Below are 13907 nucleotides of genomic sequence, written 5' to 3'. Positions count from 1 at the left end.
ACTATTTCCGATTTTTTTTGCTTGAAAAGCTGAGCATCTTCATGAGTTTGTGTCCTAAGCTACGGCTAATATTCAGTATAAGTCAAGAAGGTACAGAGCCATTCCAAAGAGAGACTTCTTTACATCAAACATGATTTACATACTCATAAGACTCTACCTTCAAGAAGAGAAATGCGTGCTTTTTCTAGCAAACTGTCACATCAATAGAAATCAACAAATGAGCAACAAGAAAAATATAAATAAGGATATTAAATGGAAAAAAGTGTTCACTCACTAGTACACAGTGGGTATCAGGTAAAGAATATGCTTGGTTGATTACAAAGTAAAATTTGAATGAAAATAATTGTGCTCATTGTTCATATGAGTGTTTAATTGACATTATTATCAATAATTGCTAATAGTGATGAAAGTACTTCAGAGTAATTGTTGGAATTTGGTAAAAAAAAAAATGTGGCTTTAAAAATGCTTAAATTTTACCAAAGGCGCTATTTGTTTTTTTAAATAAAATAGTAGATGAAGGCATGGTTCAAAGCACTCTTGACCCAATTATAATCTAGAAATGAGTACTTTTCTGTGTAAATAAAAATATGAAATGTTTGAATCTCTTTTGCTAGACTCCACATTATGCTATTCATTTTACCAGTAACAAATGGTCATTGTGGGAGGTATTTCCATACATTTTTGTTTTGTGCCCAATTTTTTAATCACTATAAGGTAAGTAATTTTTAAGAAATTTAAAGTCCTCCTCTTAAATATCCTTTTCTGAATATTTGGATTCACTACACTTTGTCCTCAGCCAGTTTACATCAGATCAATGTAGTGCTTCCTCCAAAATGAAAGGAATCTTACTCCCTTCATTTATTACCAACATCAGCAAGCAAGAAATGTGCGAAAACCACCAAAATCCCTGGTGGTTTAACTCTCAGTCGTTCAGCAATACTGCTATTTGAATACTCATACATAAATAAATAAGACAAGCCCTAACTTCTACAGTGTGCTGTAAGTTAAACATTGGACACCAGTAGATCACAGATCCTAAGGAGGAGGGAAACCTTCCCCGGACATCAATAGCACATGAATGCTGTTAGTGAGGGGGAATGCTCCCTAGATATCTGCAGATCACAAATCTTACTAGGGAGGGAAACCTTCCTGGGACAGCAATAGCATGTGGATGCTGCTAGCGATGGGGAATGTTCCGTGAACATCTGAAGATCACGGATCCTACGGGGCAGGTCTTGAGAGCCTCCCTTGAACACCAGTAGCGAAAGGATGATTCTAGTAAAGGAGAATCTTCATTAATCATTTTTGCATATAACATTGATAATTACTAATTTACTGATTAGAAATAAAAGATGCCCGGCAAAAATAAGCTCATGCCCTTAAACACACTCATGCTATTACATTTTAGTATTCTAAAATGCTATTTTGAGGTGAGGTTAACACATTTCCATCCGCTAAGGCTGCTTGAAGTCCTAGATAGCTTAAGAACCTAGAACTTGTGAGGTGCGATGGTACGTGCTTTTAATTCCAGCCTTTGGTAAGTAGAGGCAGCTGGAGCTCTGTGAGTTCAAGGCCAGTCCTTGTCTACAAAGTGGGTTTCAGACCAGTCAGGGCTACCAGGCAAGAACCTGTCTCAAAACAAAAACAAAAACAAAAACAAAATTAGAGACAGCCGTTGGTAGTTTGCAACAATACTGATTTGTGACACCCCAGCTTTTGGATTTTGTTACTTAAAGATCCTTTAACCTTAACACGTTATCCTCAGGACCCTGAAGGAAACCAGGCTCAGGGTCAGCATAGTACTTTGAGATCCAGCAATGGGAAAGCCGGGCTCTAGCCTTGAAAGAGAGCACTTCTCCCAGGGGGTGAAGGCTGTAGCTACTAGGATGTTAACTTGTTACTTAACCACGCCACATCTACTTTGTTATTTATGTGGGCTGTTTGGGAAGCACGGAGAGAGTTTTAAATTCCATTTCTGAACCAAAGAGCTTTGTGATTCTGTCCTTAGACCCAGCACAAACTGCTGCATTGCTGCACTGCAAGCACAGGCACAAGTCTACTGTTTACATCTGCTAATGAGTCCCAGGTAAAAGAAGTAACACTTCTCCACATGTGTCCAGAACATTGCTCTCAGTGTCCAATTCTTCTTTCCCAAGCTAAGGCTTACATGCTTGCCGTATTTGAGAAAACAGATTGCTATGAATAGACTATATAGTTAAACTCTCATGGTCATTCTCACATGCCAATTTTAAAGGATTTGAATATATCTGAACTATAAATTTTTGAAATAAGAAAACTCAAGTGCTACATGAATAAAATACACAAACATCTGATTTGTGTTTTGAAAAAACTCAGAGCGATCAATTTGTTTTATCTAATATTAAATAGCCCTGAAAGCAAGAATACAAGTAACATTATACAGAACAGGTCTTGCTGGTCTTTAGAAATATATATATGCAAATACATATACATGTATGCATGTAACATAACTAATGAGGAAAAGACCATGAATTTGAAGAAGTAGTATACTGGGGGGTTTAGAGGGATGGAAGAGACGGGGAAGTGACGTAACTATATTATAATCTCAAAAATAAATGAATAATAAAAATAAAAGAATTTTAAATCATCTAATTTAAATTTTTGCTGAAACTATATTAGTGTTTGGTGATTAAGTCATAATACACTGCAGGTCTTTTCTATATCTTACAGGAACATTATTTAGCAAAAATTTACCTTTTCTTCCAAAAAATTTATTCTTAGTTCTCAGAAGAAATAACTATCTTTACCATTGATAAGTAAGTTAAAAGTTAGTTTTCAAGAAACAGTTACCATTTCATACATAAAATGAAGAAAGAAATTTTCATACTTGGGTGTCAGAGGTCTCAGGTCTTACATTTATTTACTTAAATGTAAAGTTATTTTATGATTATTCTTATACAAGATTACTACAACTCTAAATGCTGAATTCTTTACACCCAAGATTAGAAAAATAACAAATTATTTGGTACTAAGAGCCATGTAGAAAATTTTTGCTAGTTGGGTGACTAAAATAAAAAGGATTAACTGAAAATAGAAATTATTCTAGAAAAAATTTTACACGTGTGCATGTGAGTGTTAGCATGCTATTACCTGTAATTGAAATAAAACGTGGCAGACATTAATTATTACCATTCCATTCCAGGGTGGCTGAAAGGGTACTTGGTAATCAATAGCAGATGAGTGCTCTGGTTGTGCTTAGGGCTCTTTTATGGATCCCATTGCTCTTTTAGCCTCTGGCTAGCACACAGGAATGTCCCAATCACTTAACACCAGTATCCCAGGGTGGACAGACCAGCAGAGATCCAAATACATTCTTCATTTTGACTTGCACAGGCATGCTGTGCTCATTTGGTTTGTTTGGTCTAAAGTATTATTGTAAACTTTTTATAATTCCTTCTGAACTTATAGACAAGAAGAAGCTGTTCAACTTATAAATTACAGGGCTCAGATGATGCATTAGTTGCTTTTCCAAGGGGGTAGTGTCTCAGTTACTTTGTTGCTGTGATAAAACACCATGACCAAAGCAACTTATGGAGGAAAGAGTCTACTTCCGGTTTACTTTCCAGAATGAGAGTCCTCAGCCCTGAGGGAGGCACAGCAGGAGACAGCAGAAGCTGAAAGCTGAGAGATCAAATCTCTAACCACAAACAGGAGGTAAATAAAGTTAATTAGAAGTTAGGTGAGGCTATGAACTCTCCAAGTCTACTGCCAGTGATGAACTTCCTCCAGGAAGGCTCTGCTGCCTAAAGATTCCACAACCTCCCCAATGTACCCACCAAGCAAGGACCAATTATTCAAACACATGAGCCTACAGGGGGGAATATTTTTCATTCAAACCACCAAAGTGGGGCAGAATTTCAGAGAACTGATCACTGAAGATACATTACAAAACCCCCTAAGAGACAGTAAAGCAGGAAGAAATAAGCACGTTAGACTGGAATAATTTAATGTTATTGGTTACAGTCTGTCACATTCGAATGTAAACAAGTAGGCAAACCAATGAAGTCAGAATACTGTCAGTGGATAAGATAGTTGTATGAGAATACAAGGCATTAGACATTTCTTTTAAATAAGTCTCCCACTTAAGTCACTTTTACTAATGTCTAATTCCAAAGAAAACCTAAAATTGTGAATATATTTTACACAAATTTATCCTCTTGTTTAAAATGGATTTTTTATTAATACAATGTAATGAACTTCTACAAAAACACCAGTTAAAACAGAAGCTAGAATCATTACGTAAATCTGCAGCTAACAAGATAGCATCATGTCCAACCATACACAACAATTTCATGATTTGTTTACTTTCTTATTAAGATAGTCTCCAGGTACTTATAAATATTAAATAATAATTTTATTTTTAACTTTATATAACAGAATATTGTGTTATATATCTTCTCTACCTCTCATACTTCTATTTGCAATGAACACTCCATTGCTATGCTCTCTTTAGAAGTTAGTATGATGACTAACACACTCAGAGTTTGAATCTTGGACTTCTGGGTGTACTAACACTATTTCAACAGGCATAGTATCTCCTAGTGTTCAGCAATCATGTGCAACATGATGCCAACATAAGATACCCAATAGAAATGAAGACAATTAAAGAAGAGACATGTCATTTCAAAATGGTCTCAATACTGCCAATTGTTTACAAAATTGCCTTTTGAAAATAAATGTTACATGTATTATATTTTGTTTGCATGTTTATATGTAGGCTACATGCATGCCTCATGCTGTCAGAGGTCATAAAATAAGTGTAGGATCCCTGGTACTAGAGTTAGAGATAGTTGTATGAATACCATGGTACTCCACGTTGATTAGACTTCTAAGACATTTCCATACAGGATAAAGTATATTTATTTCCTCATCATTCCCATATTAATATTATTCAATTTTACTTTTCAAAGAATTTGAACAAATACCTGAAATATAATAAGTAATGTTTTGAATTATACATCTTCTGACATGTTCTGACTGTAATTGGTCAAAAATTAAAAACATGAAAAGAATGAAAGAAGAATGAAGATTACATCAAAAATATTTATAAACAATTTTTTATCACTTGTTTATTTGTTTTGATTTTGCATACAAAAAGAATGCAGTGTTATTAGTATTAATAGCATGATTTTTGATTAAGAAGGAGACTATCAATATCCTGTGGTATAAATCATCCTAGCTGAGTACCAACAATGTCTTCTGGATGCTGTATAATGCAGAGCCAATAAAGTTACACATTGCACTTCTAACAGAAGATATCAGAGCTAACAAAATCGTTTAATTTGCTTAGGCAGGATGAACCTTGGGCCTCTGCGAATTATTTCATGAGCTCTATGTTGAATAATGCTCTAGAGAGATACTTTTTTCTCCATTTATGCCAGAGTAGGAGTTAGTGTCTAGTTTATTTCAAGTGCATAATATATGTGAGACTGTGCTCACAAATTAAAGGAATAACTGTAGCTCAAGTCTGCCTTAAGACATGCAGGCTCTCCAGCTAAACAGGAATTACATCCTTTAGCTAACAAATTTATGGAATGTAATGAAATTTTGCTACTGGGTTGTTAGAATAGACTGCATAGTCTGTTTCAGTTGAGAATGAGAAAAAGTAAGTAAGAGACAGTGTTGAGGAAACACAAAAGAGTTAGAATTTCCATATGATCTATAGTCACTTGTCTTCTCTGTAATTTCAGTTTCTTCATATGTCAGGTAGTAATTCAAGGCTCTACTGTTACAAGGATCAAATTATGAAATAGACCTGAATGTGTTTATTCTTTTTACTACATTAATTTAAGATGAGGTAAGGGACTGTTCTAAACAGACACATGAGGAGGATATTCTAGGGTAAAAGTTTTGGCTGTGTGAGTGAAGAAAGTCCTTGTTCAAATCTCTCGGAATCTAGGCAATTCCTCTGTTCTAGGGATGGGAACAAGGAAAGTTTGTTGAGCTTCTCTGTCACTGTATGCAGGAGAATCAGCAAGTCTGTTAAAAAAAAAATACCAATACCAATTCTAATTTAAAGGATTTAAATATTAAAAGTAGTATTTTGCATAAAAAGCTAGAGGAATACCCCAAGCCAGTAAGAATCCCTGGGCTAGAGAGCAATCATTTTTTTTTTTTTTTTTTGAGCAACAGTTAGAAAACATTTTTGCTTCTGAGGGCAAGTAACATGCTGATTTTATCCCTATTCTCCTTGTTTTTAAACAACCTTTCAGGAAATACAAAGAACAATTTTCATCTCCAACCTGTACAAAAGCCATAAATAGAATGCAAATCTAGACAATGGAAAGAATTTATATGACTGTTGATAAATTAGTACATGATGCATGTATAATATAACTACATGTATGTTAGGGGTGGGTACTTGTACAGCACAGTGTGTTTGTGGAGGTCAGAGGACAACTTAAAAGAGTTGGCTCTCTGCTTCTACCACATGGGTTCTTGGGATTGAACTCTGATCATCAAGCTTGTCAGAAAGTACCTTTACCCACTGAGCCATCTCACTGATCACTCATTATTGTCATCATCATCATCATCATCATCATCACCATCATCATTATTTTTACCCTCATTATTATTATTATTTGTTTTTGTTTTCTTTTAGTATGAAATCTTTGACCACACAGTCTTGTCTTATGAATATTTTGTCTTTCTGACACGAAATATGCATCCTGGCAAACTACAGTTACCTTAACAACTGCTTGATACATATGGTTTAAGATGCCTGTTGCCCCATAAAATGTCAGACTGAAATTTGTTTCCCCCGTCGAAATATTGGGAGATGGAGCCTTCAAGGGGGTTAATGTCTTTCTCCCAAGACTGGATTAATTACCCATAGACTGAGTTGTTACAATGCAAGATTGCCCATTTTGTCCCTTTCTTGTATGTTTCTGTTTGCTCCTTTGTTTGTGCCCTCCTCAGAGCCAAAAAAGGCATACTCTATGCTTTTGGACTTTCAGAACCATAGATCAAAATATACCTGTTTCCTTCACACCTTACCCAGTCTTGGATGTTCTGTTTTGACCAAACAAATATACTGTTAAAAAGTTCAAATCAGAAAGACTAATATTAGAGTAGATCTTAGATACTTTCTTATAAGAAAAATTAAGAAAAAAAGGAAAAAAGTTCTGAGCTGGAGAAAAGGCTCAGTGGTTAAGAGCACTGACTGCCTTTCCAGAGGACCTGGGTTTAATTCATAGCACCCACATGGCAGCTTACAACTGCCTATAACTGCAGTTCCAGGGGACCTGATACACTCACAGAGAGACACATGCAGGCAAAATCCTAATGCTCATAAAATAAAAATATACAAATAAATAAATATTTTTTAAAAAAAGAAAGATTGATTTTGACTTACAGTTTCAAAAGGATACAGTCCACTATGGCAGAGACGACATGACAGCAGGCAAGGCAGCCATGGTGGCAGGGCAGGAGGCTACCTGCTCAGAGAAAGCAGAGCCTGAACAAAAAGTGGGACCAGGCTATAAAACTTTTAACTCTCACTTCCAGTGGCCAGCCTCTTCCCACTGAGGATCAACTTGCTGTAAGCTCCACAACCTTCCCAAACAACACAGCTAGCTGGATCCAGGTGCTAAACGTGAGCCTGGGAGAGATATTTCACACTCAAACCATAGATAAAAGTATATAAAGGTCATAATATCTGCAAATTATATCCGATGCTAAGTTATAGTGATTTCACCAATGCAAAGTAAAAAATACTACTGGCTTAATGCTTATAGCTGTCAACATTATGCAAAACATCCATCAAAATCAATATTATTGATACTTCTTTGGAAGAAATGTGATCTTGGTTTTGACTTTGGATATCTTCTGTTTTTCTATGCAAGGGAGAAAATTCAGGGCACTGTGCATGCTAAGCCAACCCTCTGCTACTGAGCTGTATTGTCAACTCTGAGGCTCAATTCTTGAAAGCAATATTCGGGGAAGTCTTTCTGGAGCCCATGTCTAGGAATTGGAATGGAAGTATACCTTTGAGGAAATCATGAGGTTCTGCTCAAAGGAGAAACTTGTTGGGGTGATATTTGATCTCCAAAATGAATGAAGCACTAAGGCTCTGGATTAGCACATGATATACTTGGTTAAATCTTTAAATGTAAATGGTTTTCTGAATGATTGTAAACATTTGTCATCAAGTATTAAGTGGCCTTATAGCCACCTCGTTGACATAAACTAACCATTTATGTCACTCTGGTCCTTGACTTTCTGGATATAAGGATATGATAACTTCTCTCAGATCAAACCAAGTGTCTACCCTCTGTGGAAGCTGTTTGTTCGTTCCTGGCCTCCCAGACCTCAAATAATCACACAGAAACTATATTAATTACAATACTGCTTGGCCTATCAGCTTAGGCTTCTTATTAACTTTTACATCTTGAATTAACCCATTTCTATTATTTTATATTTTACCATGAGGCTCATGGTTTACAGGTTCCCAGGGCATCTGTCTCCTTGGGTGGCTACATGGTGTTTCTCTGACTCTGCCTACTCTCTCTATTTATCTCTTCCAGCCTGACTATATTCTGCCCTGCCATAGGCTGAAGCCGCTTCTTTTTATTAACCAATGGTAGTAAAACATATTCAAAGCATACAGAGTGGAATCCCACATCAACACTCTTCTGATTATTTCTTTGACTGCTTCCTCAGAAGAGGTAGCTTTGTTTCCTAGTAAGCTTCTTTGGTAGTTTGATAACCTAGATTGGCCAGGTTTTCTTATAAAACAACTTGGCTTCATTTCACAAGGCAGCATTTATCTGTGTATCTGACTACCACATCTTGATCCAAGTGAGCACTACTCTCTGAATTGCTGCTTTAGCCTCTGACAGTTTCCTACTCTTAATATCAATTGTACCATTTTCTCATGCATCTTAAATTTGCTGTGTTTATTCTACCTCATGGCTGTTCTCTTGTCTCAATGCCCTTTTTATTTGCTTAATAGCATCATTTTAGATATTGATAAGATTAAACTTTCTCTGATCTCTGTGTTCCAGGAAACTAATTACAATTAATAATTTCCTACCTATCTGAGCATCATTTTGCATTCCAAAAAACAGCTTACTGTTAAGAATCAATGCTTATGACTTACATAAGACTCACTGAGGCTTTTCTTAGTTTCTAATGACATTGTCAAAGGCTGCAATTTGCATTCTTTGTCCATATATGTATACTGAAGTCTTTGTGCACATTGGCCTATGTGGGTAAATTGTAGAACAATACCAAATCTTAACCAGATGTATCTTAAATCTTGGAGTCCTGTGAATTTTAACCAACCTTCGAATATTGAAATTGCAACAGTCTGTAGTTCACACTGTCTCTAGAAAGCCCACAGATCAGGTGTATAATCCAGTTGTATAACCATGGCATTGGCTATTTCCTCTTTCCCAAGCCAATTACTCCCAGGCCTTTTCCCTTTTTTTCTTTCCAAATGTGTGTGTGTGTATACATATATATATATATATATATATATATATATATATATATATATATATATATAATTTCTGCATGACATTTCAGATGTCTTTAGATCCTACAGTTGGAGAGCACTTGCATCTTGCTATACCCATTCCAAAATTTCAAAAACCCTTTTTAATAAAATCTCTCCTTGATAAATTGCAGATTTGCTTTCCTTTCTCAATATGATTATCCAGAAGGCTTTCCCACTGCCAGCCCAGTGGGACTAGAATCTCCCCCAGAAGTATTATTACATCACTGCGACAATAAAATAGGGCTAGATTATCCATGGGGAGACATTAACATCTGTGACTATCCTGGCCAGAGGAGTAATCACACTGGAGAATAGGGCTATCATTTTGCCTCAGATTGAAGTTTCTAAGGACAGTACCTAAATTCTTTTTGCCTTACAATTGAGTTCCCTGATGGACTTCTAGGAGAGATGAGTGGTTCGATTAAAACCTAATTAATGAAAAAAAAAAGCACAACTGCTCAATTGTTAGGTATAACTAACAGTTTTTCTTCCTATAACAATGTGAAAAATTGGTTTAAGAATAATTCTCTTTTCCCCTTTTCTCCCCTTTGGTCGTTCTGGGACCAAATCCAGGCCTTTGAGAACCTCAGACAGGTAAGTACTGTGAAATTGAGCTCTACCCTGGGCCTGTAAGAAGAACAAATTATGACCAGGAATTTCCATGACAGAATGAAGTGGAGAGGAGGTGAGGAGGAGAGGTCACGTGGAGATTATTTCTGTCCCCCTGCATAGGAATGACATTTGAGCCCAGAAGGGAACAATTTTGATTAGACAGAGGTCTGCCAGAAAGCACTGTCACCCTTCTATGTACCTTATAAAGCTATGTGGCAAAGCAATCTTGATTATCGCTGTAGAAGCCATCAGTTCTAGAAAAATATCCTAGTAGAAAAAAAATGGTGTTTTTTTTTTTTATTCCCTCTGGCTCAAAATAGTGGCTTACGCACTTCTGGAGAGAGAAAGAATACCAGATTCAATTTATCAAACACATAAAATGTTAACTGTGTCATTTACTGAACCTTTATGGCATACATCAGCGGGATATGATTTATCCTCCATCAGAAATGCAGCTATCTCTGTTCCCACTCTAGTTGAGGAGCCAGCCTAGCCTTCAGGCCTCTAACCAAAACCTCTGTGTAGATAATACATGCAAGAGATTGGTTCCTAAGTTCATAATTAGTCCTCCCTCAACCTAAATCAGAATTTCTCTGCTCCAAGTCTTGTTTTATTTACTTGTGTTCCCCATGGCTACTCTTTCCATCCTTTAGTCCTTTAGAGTCTTTGTCTAGCCCCTCAGTCTAACTTAATTACCAACTTCCTTACCCAGCTGGATCACTGACTTTCTTAGATGCAAACCATTTGCTTAGAAGTTGTAGTGCTGTGGAATAATCTTTTTTGTACACCAAAATGATATGTCTTTGCCTACGGCACCCCTTGATTGGTTTAATAAAGAGACGAATGACCAATAACTAGGTAGGAAAGAACAGGCAGAATTTCCAAATCAGGAGCAGAAGGAGATGGAGCACGAGCAAGGAACTCAGGACCGCGAGGGGTGCACCCACTCACTGAGACAATGGGGATGTTCTATCGGGAACTCACCAAGGCCAGCTGGCCTGGGTCTGAAAAAGCATGGGACAAATCCGGACTAGCTGAACATAGAGGACAATGAGGAATACTGAGAACTCAAGAACAATCGCAGTGGGTTTTTGATCCTACTGCACGTACTGGCTTTGGGGGAGCCTAGGCAGTTTGGATGCTCACCTTAGGAGACCTGGATAGAGGTGGGCGGTCCTTGGGCTTCCCACAGGTCAGGGAACCCTTATTGCTCTTAGAGCAGATGAGGGAAGGTGACTTGATTGGGGGAGGGGGAGGGAAATGGGAGGCGGTTGCGGGGAGGAGGCAGAAATCCTTAATAAATAAATAAATAAAACAAAAAAAATAATTAACATTAAAAAAAAAACCAAAGAGAAGGGACTCTGGGAGGAAGAGAGGCAGAGATGTCAGTAAGACTTGGAAAAACTCAGACATACAGAATGGGAGAGAGTAAAAGCATATGACAGAATGTAGATTAATTAAAATAGGTTGATTTGAGTTACAAGAGCAATTCGGGAACAAGCCTAGGCTAAAGGTCAAGCTTTCATAATTAATAATAAGTGTGCATGTCATTATTTGTGAGCTGTCTCTCCCAATGAGGAAGTACCACTACATTGTAGGATGTATCTCGGTGCTGCACGGCACGATGAAACATGCAAACTCGTGCTTAATGAGCTTTTATTCTACCCCATCCTGTCATACCACAGATGGTTTCACTTCCCCAGAGCTTATGCCCAACAGACTCACCATGATTGGTCTTGTATTTTTGCATGATTTATTCTAAATTCCATAAAAATACTACGTAGTTCAGAAATGTAATACCTAGCTTCTCTAAAATATTATCATTAACTGAAAATTTAATCAAAATAATGCATCTATTTATAATCACGTGCTGCTTAAAAATGGAGATATATGTGTTTAGACAATTTCATTGTTCTGGGGAAACACATGAAGCTGAATGCTATAGCCTAATGCTTCAGTCTATAAACCTATATGATTGTGATATTTATTCTACCAATACTCAGAAGCAACTGTGATATAGCATTAACCTTTGTGGTGTAAAAGTCAATTGTAGTACAACTGCATAAGGTATGTAGTGTAAATGGAAGTTGCAGGACTTGAAGTTTCTACTTTTGATGAGTGATTGATCATGAAAGCCTAAAATACTACTATGGAATAGTGTAGACTCTATAAGTAAAGTGCATTTAGGCTACACTCCATTTATTAATTAGTACTTTTTATTTGTTTTGTTTTCAGGCAGGCTCTTACAGTTAATCTCAGGCTAACTTCAAATACATGACCCCCCATCTCTGTCTTCCGAGTGCTAGGATTACATGTATAGATAACCAAAACTGACTTTAAAAACACAAATCTTTAATAATAAGTTAACATTACTGTTCATGATGACAGGTTTAAATGTCAGCATTAACTCATACATTGCAAAGCTAACCTTGAGTCAAAAGAAGTAAAAGAGATTAAGGAGACCACAATATACAATAAATGGAACAAATCTAGAATGAAGATAAGCAATTATAAATATATATGTACTGATAAAGTTATAAATACATATCCACTAAGCACTAGTAAAAACAAGTGGATAAACAGGAGATCTGGGCATGCTGATACACACCTGTAATACCAGGAGTTGGAAGGCCACTGTAGAAAGATTGCCACCTCAAGGCCCGGTTACATAGTGACTTCCAGACCAGCCCGAAATACAAATAGTGAACTCTATCGTTAAAGAAAAAAGATAAAAAGGCAGATTTGGATGCAGTAACAGTATGCAGTTTCAATATCCTGATTTCATCCCCAGTCACTCAGAAAGCAGTGAACAAAGGAATTTCAGAGTTAAAGCACATCATAGATAAAATAACAGAAATCTATAGACTATTACATCTAACAACTACAAAATATGTATTTCCCCCAGAAGCCCATGGAATTTTCTTCAAAATAGAGAAAATTTTAGTCTTTAAAACTTTATCAAACCACAAAAAAGTCCAGACAAAAAGGCAGTAGAGAAACTTCATAAGCACATAGAAATTGGACAACATGTTTTTGTATAATCAGTCAGTCACTAAAACAATCAGGGTAAAGTTTTAAAATTCCTAAAATCAAATATATAAATCAATTCATGCACCTTAATAATATATGGAACTTAAATCTATACACACACACACATGCACGAGCGCGCGCGCACACACACACACACATATGGAATCAAGAGTAAAATCACAAGATCATGTCAATAGTGCAGAGAAAGTCTTTGACAAAATTCAGCATCTCTTCATGGTGAAGAGTAGAAGAGACTATATCAGGAGCTATGGCTGTAGTTCAGTGATAGAGCACTCACCTAGCATGCAGGGTCTCCAGGTTCAAGTTTCAGTTCCGCCAGAAGGAAAGGAAGAAGGAAGACAGGAAACTTGGAAAAAAGACTGTAACTTAACATAAAAGCCTCTATCTATACTTAGTGTGGAAACATTGAGAAAGTTCCTCTAAAGTTAGGAATTGAATAAAAACATTCACTCTTTAGCTGGGTGGTGATGGTGCACTGTTGTAATATGAGCAGCGGGGCTGCATCCCCAGCACTCCGGCCGCCTGGCTAGCTTATGCCCCGAAATAACAACACACAAACTGTGTTCTTTTAAACACTGCTTGGCCCATTTCTATCTAGCCTCTTCTAGGCTAATTCTCACATATTAATTTAGCCCATTTCTAATCATCTGTGTAGCACAACTAGGTGCACTTACCGGGAAGATTCTAGCCTACGTCCATCCTGGGT

The 13907-nt window shown here is 36.8% G+C and overlaps 1 long non-coding RNA gene across 1 annotated transcript; it reads right to left on the bottom strand.

The window, feature by feature from the left end:
- Window positions 1–441: 441 nt before the first annotated feature.
- Window positions 442–13514, bottom strand: LOC142852857 (uncharacterized). Its single transcript, XR_012911010.1, has 4 exons — window positions 13479–13514; window positions 12759–12859; window positions 7394–7639; window positions 442–1628 (listed from the first exon to the last, which is right to left on the bottom strand). It is a non-coding gene; the product is annotated as an uncharacterized LOC142852857 (long non-coding RNA).
- Window positions 13515–13907: the final 393 nt, after the last annotated feature.

Source organism: Microtus pennsylvanicus, chromosome 6, assembly GCF_037038515.1.
Source record: "Microtus pennsylvanicus isolate mMicPen1 chromosome 6, mMicPen1.hap1, whole genome shotgun sequence".
Lineage (NCBI taxonomy): Eukaryota > Metazoa > Chordata > Mammalia > Rodentia > Cricetidae > Microtus > Microtus pennsylvanicus.
This window is presented reverse-complemented; position numbering and strand designations above follow the sequence as displayed.